Genomic DNA, 12,662 nt, shown 5'->3' with positions numbered 1-12,662 from the left:
AGCTTTGTCGTTGGCGCAGGTTTTGAGGACGGCTCTGACTTCGTCCTCTGACATGGCCTCGGTCAGCGGTGCGCCATCTGCGTTGTCCAACTGTCTGCGCGTTTCTTCTAATATTTTTGCTGAATCTGTGTCGTCTGGTGCATCGCTCTTAACTTCGGTGATCGGACGAGAACCGGTGTATTCAACATGGTATGGCCGTTGGCGCCCTTATACTGTAGCCGCACGACAGAAGACGCCTTTGCCTCTTCTCCCAACACACGTAATCGCAGTTTTCGGTGACACATTTGACGCAAAGCAGCACGTCCTTCCGCAACAGCTGGATGGAGCCTCGAAGGCGGCGCGGAGTGCGCGTCCGGCGTCTGCCGAACTGGCGGGCGCGCCGCCACTTGCGTGAGACACGCGGCTGCTCGGTGCGCCGCCCGTCATTCGTTTCTCTTGGTGCGTGCGACACTCGCGGGCGACGCATCTTGTTTCCGGTATCCGGCGGAGGGCTTGCGCGCGGCCGGGCGGCGGGTGGCCTGTAAGGGTGTAGCAGTGTCCTGCTGGAGAGCGCCCCCTGCAGCTTCCTCACCGGCGCGCCTCCACATATTTGCGTGATCTGTGCAGTGCATTCGCACCTGTCCCCTTCCGTCCCGACTTGTCCCGACTTTGCTCGACTGCCGCTCGCTGCCACTCGGGTGTTCGCCTAAGCACCCATCTCTTCTAGCGATGAAAGACAGGTTTTTGTTTACAAATGTGCAGATGTACACTGTTACGAAAGACTAAGCCCTGACGTGTTTCAGAACATAACTGTCGATTCATACTATTTTGTCATTTTCGGAGACTTTTTGGAAATTTTATTTGGCACACTCTTCTTCAAACTGAGTTCATTAATATCTTATGTTTATTATAGTAGTTTAAGATTGTTACAGAAGCATCTTTGTCACATCAGTAACGTAGCGTGAAAAGAGGGCTGTCCTCTATATCGATGCCATTTCTCACCATTATCGCAGTTCCAGTTCTCGTTTCTGCGTCTATGTTCGTGAAGACGTCGAATCGCCGTACTTGTTCTAGATCGGTGGTGAGAACTTCCTGTAGCATTGCTACATCGGCAGCTCGGTGCTGCAGGAACTCAGTGAGGGCATCTATCTTGACAACCGAATTCATGTTGTTTAAATTGCACGTAATGACTTTATAGCCAGAGCGTTCCTGCATTTAAGCGGTATGTGTTTGCTGTGGGCAGTCTGGCTGGAGGACAACATACTCTGGTTCTGTGTTTTGTTTGCCCGCGTTCGCGGGCTGTGTGTCCAACGCTTCCCCGTCGGAGGTCAGCATCCTCTCGTCGTTCGAGCCGTTGCTGTGGCTTCGCCGTCTGTTGCATCGCCTTTTAGCTTTCGACGACCATTGCGACTTGTCACTCGACTCTTTCGGGTCGTCGTCTGTTTGTTTTTGGATGCGAGCGAGTTTTTTCACCTGCTTCTTGATGGCGATCTCGCGCGCCTCGGTGTACGTGGTGGGCGCTGGGCCCGGCTGCAGGCGTCAGTGAATGACAGGAACAGCTGACGGCTGGGCGGGCGCGGCGGCGCGCGTCACCTTCACCCGCCGGCTGGTGGGGGAGGGGGTGGCCGCCGGTTAGGCCTCCATTGAGCTTTCGTTGTGCGAGTCAGAGGTGAGGTGCCGCTTCTTGCCTGCTAGAGGTGGGCCAAACGGTTATTCTGGAGCAACTGTGATCACAGTTCCAGTTATTCTTTGATAACCGTTATCGTTAACCGTTATTAATAACTGCCAAGTTATTTTTCGCTAGCGAATACTCCGACAGTTAAATAACGACATAGTTGGAATCCATCAGTTTAGTTATCAGTATAACTGCGAGTAGTGTGAAATAGCAGGAATGTCGTATGAATCGTGTCATAACCTTAGCTTATTAACTCCGGGTACATTTTAGTTGATGTTAGAACGATTATTAGTGTTTCATATTATATGTTTGTAGGTTATCGGTCGCTATTAGAAATATTATCTTCGCAGCTGCGACAGAAAGTACGCGGAACTTCGCCAAAGCACTGTTTAAGTAAAATGTTAACAACGTGCGTTTTTAAGTATGAAGTAATATGTAAACTGAGTACTGTATGTTAAATTCGATGCTTAATTTCTTGTGCTACTCACATAATAGAATAAAGTGTACAGCCTTGTAATACAACAAAAAATATACGTAATGTGACAGATTCGTTTACTCCTGTGCTGTAAAAGCTAGTGCTATTGGGGAAAGTGTGAGTACGCTAATCCAAGTTTTACGTCAGATTTGCAAACTGCTCGATTTCTCCAGCGACAGCATGTTTATAACATACGAAGACATGCAGATCGAAAAGGTTGACAGTGTTACATTTCTGGGACTAGAACTCGATAATAAATTCAGTTGGGAAGGCCATACCACATTTTTTCATTCTTTTATTTCATAAGGGAGCATATTCGGTGGTAACTTATCAAACATAGCAAAAGTTTTTCGCATGTAAAAGCGTGTAATAAAAATAGTTTGTGGTATCAATTCAAGAACATCATGTAGGAACCTGTTCAAGGAACTTTGTATTCTAACCACTGCTTCCTAGTATATTTATTCCTTAATGAAATTTGTTACAAGTATTTCCAACCAATAGCTTAATACATATCAGTACTAGAAATGGGAACAGCAATCTACATAAAGACCTAAAATTACTTACCTTGGTCCAAAAGGGGTCCAATATTCAGGAACATGCATTTTCAATAAACTGCCAGCAAGTCAGCAACCATTAAAAACTTGGTTTCAGATAAGGCACGGTTTACAGTGTGTTTGAAAGACTATTTAATACAGAAGTGTCTGATTCCACCCGTCATCAATATGCCGGAAATGGCTATTTCAAGTGTCTATGACGTCACTACATACACATGGCAACAAACACGAAGATACATATAAATAATACAATAACATTTCCCACCAAAAATACAATCAAACCAATGGGACAACTGCGGGAAGTTGGGGGTTTTTCGGGTGAGGACAAGCTAGTAAAAAAAAAAAAAAGAAACACACACCATGATCCCAAAACACAAAATGAAGAACAAAAAGAAAAAAATTACAGCATTCTGCTACACCAACAAAAATCTGCAGGAATCGGACACTTCACGTGAACAATATAGGTCAACTATAGGTGACCATACCAAAACACCAATACCCACAACTAAAAGTACGAAAATTGGAATCAGACATTTCCCTTGACCTACATAGGTCAACCTCAGATGACGATACTAAAACATCAACACACACAACTATGAAAATGGGAATCGGTCATTTCCGGTGACCTATATAGGTCCACCACAGCTACTGATGCCAAAAAAACCAACACCTACAACTGCGAAAAATAAAACCACAATCCCAAAAGTCCACAAATCAATCATCCCTACATAAATTAAATCACATTCAATACTTCATAAATACACAAAACATCACAGCTAGAAAAAAAAAAATTACCACCAGCAAATTCCGGCACTGCAACCTAGATCTACAGCCCCCCCTCTCCCCCCCCCCCCCCCCACACACGCACAAACCAACTCATAAACACCGTGCCGTAATGACATTCACACACCACAACACCTTTACGTCGAAGCAGACGGGCGGAATCAGACGCTTCCATTGACCCCTCCTTCTACTCTGTAGATGAATATCGTAACAGAGACTGATAGACCAGCTTAGGTAAAAATTCTGCTATATTTCTGTTTTGACAGCACTTGGTTGCAACAGTCAAGATCGGGTATTATGTGTACGATAAATTTATTAAAAGTACGTAACTGTGTTTTATTCTGTCAGTGTACCAATTCTATAAATATTAGCAGTTACTGTGATATACTCACATATTTTGACAATCTCCTGACAAATGATGAGGATAATAATTATTATTATATTCCACTGCATTATGTTATACTTTCTGACATGTTATTTGTCATTCGCGTTGGCCAGCGGCTATTTCCGTAGCAGTACGAAAATATTTGTTCGCTCCAGTTACTATCCTCTCTGGAAATATCACCAGGAACTACGACCTTTAACTGGAGTCACCGAGTCAGGAACGTCTAGACACACAGTTATTCCGTTACCAGCTTCCAGGTTATCTGTGGTGGTAGCCCGATAACTACCAGAGAACTAGAACTACGAGCCAATAACGATAACTGCCAGAGGAGAATACCGGTCTCTGACAGTTATTTCCATAGTCGCTCGAATTCCTTAGTAATTTTCCTTGTACTACCCGTCCAAGCTAAATTAACACGTAAGGCGGTGGCTTAAGGGAACGACCGTACTTGTTAATGCCTGTACTGCAGCTCCTATCAGCCACGGCTCGGACATTAACTTTATTTAATTGTTTATGCTAAAAGTAACGAAGGCCCACGAAATAGTACACAGTTCTTATCAACAGATGGCGCGCAGTCTCAGTTATTCCCATGGTCTATAGAACGCCTTCCAAATGCGCAGTACGATCTTCGGTCAACAGATGGCGCGAGGCACTGTTGACACTAAACAGTTATTGAAATAACAGCCAGAATCAGAGGAACGGTTATCACAGTAACGGTTACTTCTCAGTAACCGGTTATTTCTATCAGTTACGTTATTTTTTGCCACCTCTATTGCCTGCACTGTCCGCGGCGGCCGCTGCTCTGGCTGGTATTGCCAGCTGGCGTGGCGGCTACCACTGCTTCCGCTACGGCAGTTACTTTGTTCGCGCCCGGGCCCTGGCCCGTCAGAATTCCCGCGTAGCTTGCTGCCTGCTCAGTTATGTAGTCGGCGTTTTCATGTGGCAGCTGAGCCACTCTTTCATTTCTCGGACAGCTGCTCTACATGTGTTCTGTCGAGCTGCAAATTGAACACTTCGGTAGTTGCCCGCTATAGTGGACGACTTCTGTGTATCCCCCTGTAACAATGAAGGATGGCACGTGTTTCGTTAGGACCACCCTGACGAACCTAACATTCGAGTCCACCTTGTATCAGTGCCCGGCACCCCAGAAGTCTCTCGTTACAGAGAGAACTTCTCCATACAACTTGAGGCAGCGTGCTACTTCCTCGTTCGGCACCTCGAAGGGGAGGTTGTACACTTTCATGTTTCTCACGCCGTGTCCGGCGTATGTGATTTTCACCTCTCACACGACTGTTCCAGTGTTTGAACTTCCTAATACCCCCGCTTACATTGATGAGCGTCTCACATCTCACGTGGGCTTTCAGATTCAAAAAGAGGTTGAGCAGCGTAAAATACAGCTGCAGCCCTTCTATTTCGTCCTCTTGTATTTGTAGTTCGTTAAACATCCACTTCTCAATATCGAAGGAGGACGGACTCTCGTACCCACGATCGAATGCGCACTATTGTCATGATTTTCGTTGAGAACACACCAAAGCGCTGTACACGCATAGATGATCGCCGACGGCAAAACAGCTACGGCTGGCGCGGTACGGGAGCCGTTAGTTGGCGAGCGTGAGCGCCGTGCGGTGGAAAGCTCCTGGAGCTTTGTCGTTGGCGCAGGTTTTGAGGACGGCTCTGACTTCGTCCTCTGACATGGCCTCGGTCAGCGGTGCGCCATCTGCGTTGTCCAACTGTCTGCGCGTTTCTTCTAATATTTTTGCTGAATCTGTGTCGTCTGGTGCATCGCTCTTAACTTCGGTGATCGGACGAGAACCGGTGTATTCAACATGGTATGGCCGTTGGCGCCCTTATACTGTAGCCGCACGACAGAAGACGCCTTTGCCTCTTCTCCCAACACACGTAATCGCAGTTTTCGGTGACACATTTGACGCAAAGCAGCACGTCCTTCCGCAACAGCTGGATGGAGCCTCGAAGGCGGCGCGGAGTGCGCGTCCGGCGTCTGCCGAACTGGCGGGCGCGCCGCCACTTGCGTGAGACACGCGGCTGCTCGGTGCGCCGCCCGTCATTCGTTTCTCTTGGTGCGTGCGACACTCGCGGGCGACGCATCTTGTTTCCGGTATCCGGCGGAGGGCTTGCGCGCGGCCGGGCGGCGGGTGGCCTGTAAGGGTGTAGCAGTGTCCTGCTGGAGAGCGCCCCCTGCAGCTTCCTCACCGGCGCGCCTCCACATATTTGCGTGATCTGTGCAGTGCATTCGCACCTGTCCCCTTCCGTCCCGACTTGTCCCGACTTTGCTCGACTGCCGCTCGCTGCCGCTCGGGTCGTGGCCCATATGACAGCACAAGCACGACAAACATCTGCGAGACGGCCGTGGGCCTAACGGGCGTGTCCGAGACGCCGTTTGCGGCGGGTAGAGCAGCGCCGTGCCGTGGAAAGGTGCGAAAACAGGGACGCAGGAGGGTCGCCAAAGCATCCATCTCTTCTAGCGACGAAAGAGAAATTTTTGTTTACAAATTTGCAGCCGTACAACGCAGCAAAACAATAAGCCCTGACGTATTTCAGAACGTATCTGTCGGTTCATACTGTTTCGTTATTTTAAGGCATTTTTAAGAAATCTTCCTTGGCACATTCTTCTTCGAGCTGAGGCCATTAATATCGTATCTTGTGTTTATTACAGTTTCAAATTTTTTTTTTTTTTTTTTTTTTTTTTGGTGGAATTTTGCACTGCTACGAAACAGTAGGAGGCCCTGACTTGTTTCAGATCACATCTGTCGACTCGTAGTGTTTCGTTGTTTTCGAGGATTTCTTGGCACGTTTAAAATGCTGAAGGAAGCATCTTTGTCACAACAGAAAGGTAGTATGAAAAGAGGGCTGGCAGGGGTAGCGATGCAAAAAGGAGAAAATGAAAGGGAGCCAACAGCACCCGGTGTTCCCAGGCGGTCACCCATCCAAGTACTAACCGGGCCCGATGTTGCTTAACTTCGGTGATCGGACGAGAACCGGTGTATTCAACATGGTATGGCCGTTGGCGCCCTTATACTGTAGCCGCACGACAGAAGACGCCTTTGCCTCTTCTCCCAACACACGTAATCGCAGTTTTCGGTGACACATTTGACGCAAAGCAGCACGTCCTTCCGCAACAGCTGGATGGAGCCTCGAAGGCGGCGCGGAGTGCGCGTCCGGCGTCTGCCGAACTGGCGGGCGCGCCGCCACTTGCGTGAGACACGCGGCTGCTCGGTGCGCCGCCCGTCATTCGTTTCTCTTGGTGCGTGCGACACTCGCGGGCGACGCATCTTGTTTCCGGTATCCGGCGGAGGGCTTGCGCGCGGCCGGGCGGCGGGTGGCCTGTAAGGGTGTAGCAGTGTCCTGCTGGAGAGCGCCCCCTGCAGCTTCCTCACCGGCGCGCCTCCACATATTTGCGTGATCTGTGCAGTGCATTCGCACCTGTCCCCTTCCGTCCCGACTTGTCCCGACTTTGCTCGACTGCCGCTCGCTGCCGCTCGGGTCGTGGCCCATATGACAGCACAAGCACGACAAACATCTGCGAGACGGCCGTGGGCCTAACGGGCGTGTCCGAGACGCCGTTTGCGGCGGGTAGAGCAGCGCCGTGCCGTGGAAAGGTGCGAAAACAGGGACGCAGGAGGGTCGCCAAAGCATCCATCTCTTCTAGCGACGAAAGAGAAATTTTTGTTTACAAATTTGCAGCCGTACAACGCAGCAAAACAATAAGCCCTGACGTATTTCAGAACGTATCTGTCGGTTCATACTGTTTCGTTATTTTAAGGCATTTTTAAGAAATCTTCCTTGGCACATTCTTCTTCGAGCTGAGGCCATTAATATCGTATCTTGTGTTTATTACAGTTTCAAATTTTTTTTTTTTTTTTTTTTTTTTTGGTGGAATTTTGCACTGCTACGAAACAGTAGGAGGCCCTGACTTGTTTCAGATCACATCTGTCGACTCGTAGTGTTTCGTTGTTTTCGAGGATTTCTTGGCACGTTTAAAATGCTGAAGGAAGCATCTTTGTCACAACAGAAAGGTAGTATGAAAAGAGGGCTGGCAGGGGTAGCGATGCAAAAAGGAGAAAATGAAAGGGAGCCAACAGCACCCGGTGTTCCCAGGCGGTCACCCATCCAAGTACTAACCGGGCCCGATGTTGCTTAACTTCGGTGATCGGACGAGAACCGGTGTATTCAACATGGTATGGCCGTTGGCGCCCTTATACTGTAGCCGCACGACAGAAGACGCCTTTGCCTCTTCTCCCAACACACGTAATCGCAGTTTTCGGTGACACATTTGACGCAAAGCAGCACGTCCTTCCGCAACAGCTGGATGGAGCCTCGAAGGCGGCGCGGAGTGCGCGTCCGGCGTCTGCCGAACTGGCGGGCGCGCCGCCACTTGCGTGAGACACGCGGCTGCTCGGTGCGCCGCCCGTCATTCGTTTCTCTTGGTGCGTGCGACACTCGCGGGCGACGCATCTTGTTTCCGGTATCCGGCGGAGGGCTTGCGCGCGGCCGGGCGGCGGGTGGCCTGTAAGGGTGTAGCAGTGTCCTGCTGGAGAGCGCCCCCTGCAGCTTCCTCACCGGCGCGCCTCCACATATTTGCGTGATCTGTGCAGTGCATTCGCACCTGTCCCCTTCCGTCCCGACTTGTCCCGACTTTGCTCGACTGCCGCTCGCTGCCGCTCGGGTCGTGGCCCATATGACAGCACAAGCACGACAAACATCTGCGAGACGGCCGTGGGCCTAACGGGCGTGTCCGAGACGCCGTTTGCGGCGGGTAGAGCAGCGCCGTGCCGTGGAAAGGTGCGAAAACAGGGACGCAGGAGGGTCGCCAAAGCATCCATCTCTTCTAGCGACGAAAGAGAAATTTTTGTTTACAAATTTGCAGCCGTACAACGCAGCAAAACAATAAGCCCTGACGTATTTCAGAACGTATCTGTCGGTTCATACTGTTTCGTTATTTTAAGGCATTTTTAAGAAATCTTCCTTGGCACATTCTTCTTCGAGCTGAGGCCATTAATATCGTATCTTGTGTTTATTACAGTTTCAAATTTTTTTTTTTTTTTTTTTTTTTTTTGGTGGAATTTTGCACTGCTACGAAACAGTAGGAGGCCCTGACTTGTTTCAGATCACATCTGTCGACTCGTAGTGTTTCGTTGTTTTCGAGGATTTCTTGGCACGTTTAAAATGCTGAAGGAAGCATCTTTGTCACAACAGAAAGGTAGTATGAAAAGAGGGCTGGCAGGGGTAGCGATGCAAAAAGGAGAAAATGAAAGGGAGCCAACAGCACCCGGTGTTCCCAGGCGGTCACCCATCCAAGTACTAACCGGGCCCGATGTTGCTTAACTTCGGTGATCGGACGAGAACCGGTGTATTCAACATGGTATGGCCGTTGGCGCCCTTATACTGTAGCCGCACGACAGAAGACGCCTTTGCCTCTTCTCCCAACACACGTAATCGCAGTTTTCGGTGACACATTTGACGCAAAGCAGCACGTCCTTCCGCAACAGCTGGATGGAGCCTCGAAGGCGGCGCGGAGTGCGCGTCCGGCGTCTGCCGAACTGGCGGGCGCGCCGCCACTTGCGTGAGACACGCGGCTGCTCGGTGCGCCGCCCGTCATTCGTTTCTCTTGGTGCGTGCGACACTCGCGGGCGACGCATCTTGTTTCCGGTATCCGGCGGAGGGCTTGCGCGCGGCCGGGCGGCGGGTGGCCTGTAAGGGTGTAGCAGTGTCCTGCTGGAGAGCGCCCCCTGCAGCTTCCTCACCGGCGCGCCTCCACATATTTGCGTGATCTGTGCAGTGCATTCGCACCTGTCCCCTTCCGTCCCGACTTGTCCCGACTTTGCTCGACTGCCGCTCGCTGCCGCTCGGGTCGTGGCCCATATGACAGCACAAGCACGACAAACATCTGCGAGACGGCCGTGGGCCTAACGGGCGTGTCCGAGACGCCGTTTGCGGCGGGTAGAGCAGCGCCGTGCCGTGGAAAGGTGCGAAAACAGGGACGCAGGAGGGTCGCCAAAGCATCCATCTCTTCTAGCGACGAAAGAGAAATTTTTGTTTACAAATTTGCAGCCGTACAACGCAGCAAAACAATAAGCCCTGACGTATTTCAGAACGTATCTGTCGGTTCATACTGTTTCGTTATTTTAAGGCATTTTTAAGAAATCTTCCTTGGCACATTCTTCTTCGAGCTGAGGCCATTAATATCGTATCTTGTGTTTATTACAGTTTCAAATTTTTTTTTTTTTTTTTTTTTTTTTGGTGGAATTTTGCACTGCTACGAAACAGTAGGAGGCCCTGACTTGTTTCAGATCACATCTGTCGACTCGTAGTGTTTCGTTGTTTTCGAGGATTTCTTGGCACGTTTAAAATGCTGAAGGAAGCATCTTTGTCACAACAGAAAGGTAGTATGAAAAGAGGGCTGGCAGGGGTAGCGATGCAAAAAGGAGAAAATGAAAGGGAGCCAACAGCACCCGGTGTTCCCAGGCGGTCACCCATCCAAGTACTAACCGGGCCCGATGTTGCTTAACTTCGGTGATCGGACGAGAACCGGTGTATTCAACATGGTATGGCCGTTGGCGCCCTTATACTGTAGCCGCACGACAGAAGACGCCTTTGCCTCTTCTCCCAACACACGTAATCGCAGTTTTCGGTGACACATTTGACGCAAAGCAGCACGTCCTTCCGCAACAGCTGGATGGAGCCTCGAAGGCGGCGCGGAGTGCGCGTCCGGCGTCTGCCGAACTGGCGGGCGCGCCGCCACTTGCGTGAGACACGCGGCTGCTCGGTGCGCCGCCCGTCATTCGTTTCTCTTGGTGCGTGCGACACTCGCGGGCGACGCATCTTGTTTCCGGTATCCGGCGGAGGGCTTGCGCGCGGCCGGGCGGCGGGTGGCCTGTAAGGGTGTAGCAGTGTCCTGCTGGAGAGCGCCCCCTGCAGCTTCCTCACCGGCGCGCCTCCACATATTTGCGTGATCTGTGCAGTGCATTCGCACCTGTCCCCTTCCGTCCCGACTTGTCCCGACTTTGCTCGACTGCCGCTCGCTGCCGCTCGGGTCGTGGCCCATATGACAGCACAAGCACGACAAACATCTGCGAGACGGCCGTGGGCCTAACGGGCGTGTCCGAGACGCCGTTTGCGGCGGGTAGAGCAGCGCCGTGCCGTGGAAAGGTGCGAAAACAGGGACGCAGGAGGGTCGCCAAAGCATCCATCTCTTCTAGCGACGAAAGAGAAATTTTTGTTTACAAATTTGCAGCCGTACAACGCAGCAAAACAATAAGCCCTGACGTATTTCAGAACGTATCTGTCGGTTCATACTGTTTCGTTATTTTAAGGCATTTTTAAGAAATCTTCCTTGGCACATTCTTCTTCGAGCTGAGGCCATTAATATCGTATCTTGTGTTTATTACAGTTTCAAATTTTTTTTTTTTTTTTTTTTTTTTTGGTGGAATTTTGCACTGCTACGAAACAGTAGGAGGCCCTGACTTGTTTCAGATCACATCTGTCGACTCGTAGTGTTTCGTTGTTTTCGAGGATTTCTTGGCACGTTTAAAATGCTGAAGGAAGCATCTTTGTCACAACAGAAAGGTAGTATGAAAAGAGGGCTGGCAGGGGTAGCGATGCAAAAAGGAGAAAATGAAAGGGAGCCAACAGCACCCGGTGTTCCCAGGCGGTCACCCATCCAAGTACTAACCGGGCCCGATGTTGCTTAACTTCGGTGATCGGACGAGAACCGGTGTATTCAACATGGTATGGCCGTTGGCGCCCTTATACTGTAGCCGCACGACAGAAGACGCCTTTGCCTCTTCTCCCAACACACGTAATCGCAGTTTTCGGTGACACATTTGACGCAAAGCAGCACGTCCTTCCGCAACAGCTGGATGGAGCCTCGAAGGCGGCGCGGAGTGCGCGTCCGGCGTCTGCCGAACTGGCGGGCGCGCCGCCACTTGCGTGAGACACGCGGCTGCTCGGTGCGCCGCCCGTCATTCGTTTCTCTTGGTGCGTGCGACACTCGCGGGCGACGCATCTTGTTTCCGGTATCCGGCGGAGGGCTTGCGCGCGGCCGGGCGGCGGGTGGCCTGTAAGGGTGTAGCAGTGTCCTGCTGGAGAGCGCCCCCTGCAGCTTCCTCACCGGCGCGCCTCCACATATTTGCGTGATCTGTGCAGTGCATTCGCACCTGTCCCCTTCCGTCCCGACTTGTCCCGACTTTGCTCGACTGCCGCTCGCTGCCGCTCGGGTCGTGGCCCATATGACAGCACAAGCACGACAAACATCTGCGAGACGGCCGTGGGCCTAACGGGCGTGTCCGAGACGCCGTTTGCGGCGGGTAGAGCAGCGCCGTGCCGTGGAAAGGTGCGAAAACAGGGACGCAGGAGGGTCGCCAAAGCATCCATCTCTTCTAGCGACGAAAGAGAAATTTTTGTTTACAAATTTGCAGCCGTACAACGCAGCAAAACAATAAGCCCTGACGTATTTCAGAACGTATCTGTCGGTTCATACTGTTTCGTTATTTTAAGGCATTTTTAAGAAATCTTCCTTGGCACATTCTTCTTCGAGCTGAGGCCATTAATATCGTATCTTGTGTTTATTACAGTTTCAAATTTTTTTTTTTTTTTTTTTTTTTTTGGTGGAATTTTGCACTGCTACGAAACAGTAGGAGGCCCTGACTTGTTTCAGATCACATCTGTCGACTCGTAGTGTTTCGTTGTTTTCGAGGATTTCTTGGCACGTTTAAAATGCTGAAGGAAGCATCTTTGTCACAACAGAAAGGTAGTATGAAAAGAGGGCTGGCAGGGGTAGCGATGCAAAAAGGA

At 50.6% G+C, this 12,662-nt stretch overlaps 5 non-coding genes across 5 annotated transcripts; all 5 read right to left on the bottom strand.

The window, feature by feature from the left end:
- Positions 1-6,759: 6,759 nt before the first annotated feature.
- On the bottom strand, positions 6,760-6,878 carry LOC126196001 (5S ribosomal RNA). Its single transcript, XR_007538633.1, has one exon. It is a non-coding gene; the product is annotated as a 5S ribosomal RNA (ribosomal RNA).
- Positions 6,879-7,942: 1,064 nt separating this feature from the next.
- Positions 7,943-8,061, bottom strand: LOC126195990 (5S ribosomal RNA). The gene has a single exon (XR_007538632.1). It is a non-coding gene; the product is annotated as a 5S ribosomal RNA (ribosomal RNA).
- A 1,065-nt stretch (positions 8,062-9,126) lies between these two features.
- LOC126195979 (5S ribosomal RNA) lies at positions 9,127-9,245 on the bottom strand. The gene has a single exon (XR_007538631.1). It is a non-coding gene; the product is annotated as a 5S ribosomal RNA (ribosomal RNA).
- A 1,064-nt stretch (positions 9,246-10,309) lies between these two features.
- On the bottom strand, positions 10,310-10,428 carry LOC126195967 (5S ribosomal RNA). Its single transcript, XR_007538629.1, has one exon. It is a non-coding gene; the product is annotated as a 5S ribosomal RNA (ribosomal RNA).
- A 1,064-nt stretch (positions 10,429-11,492) lies between these two features.
- LOC126195956 (5S ribosomal RNA) lies at positions 11,493-11,611 on the bottom strand. The gene has a single exon (XR_007538628.1). It is a non-coding gene; the product is annotated as a 5S ribosomal RNA (ribosomal RNA).
- Between the last annotated feature and the right edge of the window lie 1,051 nt (positions 11,612-12,662).

The sequence above is a fragment of the Schistocerca nitens genome, chromosome 7 (assembly GCF_023898315.1).
Source record: "Schistocerca nitens isolate TAMUIC-IGC-003100 chromosome 7, iqSchNite1.1, whole genome shotgun sequence".
Classification (NCBI taxonomy): domain Eukaryota; kingdom Metazoa; phylum Arthropoda; class Insecta; order Orthoptera; family Acrididae; genus Schistocerca; species Schistocerca nitens.
Note: the sequence above shows the minus strand (reverse complement) of the source record. Positions and strands in the feature narration are given on the sequence as shown.